Source organism: Gavialis gangeticus, unplaced genomic scaffold (assembly GCF_001723915.1).
Source record: "Gavialis gangeticus isolate Ggan-Ray unplaced genomic scaffold, GavGan_comp1, whole genome shotgun sequence".
Lineage (NCBI taxonomy): Eukaryota > Metazoa > Chordata > Crocodylia > Gavialidae > Gavialis > Gavialis gangeticus.
The window spans coordinates 17206620-17208341 of record NW_017728995.1 but is presented as its reverse complement, the minus strand read 5'-3'; the positions used below and the strand labels follow the sequence as shown (position 1 = coordinate 17208341).

The 1722-nt window shown below is 60.5% G+C and overlaps 1 long non-coding RNA gene across 1 annotated transcript in view; it reads left to right on the top strand.

Annotated features, from left to right (window-relative positions):
- The first annotated feature begins 6 nt into the window (after positions 1-6).
- LOC109287958 overlaps positions 7-1722 on the top strand; it is a 10401-nt gene continuing 8685 nt past the window's right edge. The window contains exon 1 of the long non-coding RNA XR_002095031.1: positions 7-263. This is a non-coding gene — a long non-coding RNA (uncharacterized LOC109287958). The remainder of the gene's footprint in view (positions 264-1722) is intronic.

Below are 1722 nucleotides of genomic sequence, written 5' to 3'. Positions count from 1 at the left end.
AGCAACGGAGCGGCCTCGGCCTCGGCCTCAGCCCGCCGCCCCGAAGCTGTGGGGCGCGCGGCGGCCTCTGCTCCGACACGTGCTCGTGCTGTGGGGGGGCACGTGCCGGCCCCGCCCTCCCCCTCCGTGCGCACGTGGCACGCCCCTGCCTCACGGTGCCCCCCACCTCTGTCTTCTCAGGGGTGCCCGTCTCTGCCCCTCTTCCCCTGAGGGGTGCCCGTGCCTGGCAGGGAGTGCTTGGATCCAACAGCCCAGCGGCGCAGGTAGGAGCAGGGCTTGGGAGCGCCCTCGGGGCCCTTTGGAGCACAAGGCTTCCAGGAAACAAGACTCAGGGTGATTTGAAGCTTTGCAAGTGGTGCAAGCTGGTTTCCTGCAGGATGAGTGCCAGCCCCCGAGGAGCTGTGGGTACCTCGGAGGAGAGCGGCGGGTGGATGGGAGCAGCTGTGATCCCTGTAGGCCAAGCGCAGAGACCTGCTGGGAGGTAACCATGTGTGTCGCGTAGAGGTGCACTGATAGCGGGTCTGAGATCTGAGCAGTACCCATAGAAAGACAACTGGCTGCATCAGATAATGGTCTGATGGCTCAGTTGGGCTGATAAATGCCAGTGCTGCACACAGCTGCAGTGCAGCACTGGGGCAGCGAGGAGCATGGGGAGCTGCCTCCAGCTGTAAGTCTGGTGTGGTGGAAGGGGCATGGGGGGTGGCTTCTGGAGCCATGGCTCAGGGCGCCTCTTGCTTGCACCTGAGGTGGGGGGGGGGTGGCGTGTGTCCATTGGGTCTGTCTGAGGTGGGGTGGGCTGGAGTTGGGGCTGGGCTCAGAGCAGGTGCCGGTGGTGCTGGGAGGATGCTACTTCCACCCCTAATTTTATCCAGCTTAATGCTGTATCTCCACCCACGTGCCAGAAGGAGCTGGGGCTGTGCCTGGTGACATTGCTGCTGAGATGCAGCATCCTCCCAGTATCACCGGTGCTCACTCCGATCCCAGCCCCCACCAAGAAGAGCCCTGCGCAGATCTGGGGCAACCCCCATGCCCTCCTGGGGTGCAAGCAGCAGCAGGAGCCACACACCCCCTACCCATGAGCTGTAGATCCAGCCCCTCACCTTGACTGGGCAGTGCCTCCACCCTTCCTCACTGCAGGGGGCATTGATGTGAGCCCCCCCCCTCCCCTTCCATCACACCAGACTTACAGCTGGAGGCAGCTGTATCGGAAATCAGATCAGTGTCAATCAATATGCCTCCTTAAATATTGGCTATTGGTATTGGCCCTAAAAATCTATTGCTGCCCCCCTAGTGTTGTGTAAGGGATGAAGCATGGGGCAAGTGTAAGATCTGTCTGCTAAGCAGACAGGTAAGTAGCTGCGTGTTACAGGACCCAAGCTCTGCTGCAGTTTTCTCATTGGCGTCCTTGTATGGCACCTTGTTCTTAACCTGTAGCCTCTGTGCCTACTGCTGTTTTGTGTCGTCAGCAGGCAGGTCTTGTGGGCCTGATGGGTGGTGTGGACTCTGTGGCCTGGATCACAGGCCACCCTGACTCAGCTGTGTACTGGCAGGATCTGGTATGCAAGGCCAAGTTCTCTGGTCCAAGGGCTCCCCCACAAGTTCAGAGGTTTGACACTGGGGACCAGTAATGAACACTGTCACTGCTCCCCTGCTGCCAAAGTTCCTGACCCTTGGGGAGCCTGTAGGCTGGATGATACAGCTCCATAGGCGGGGGGTTGAGCA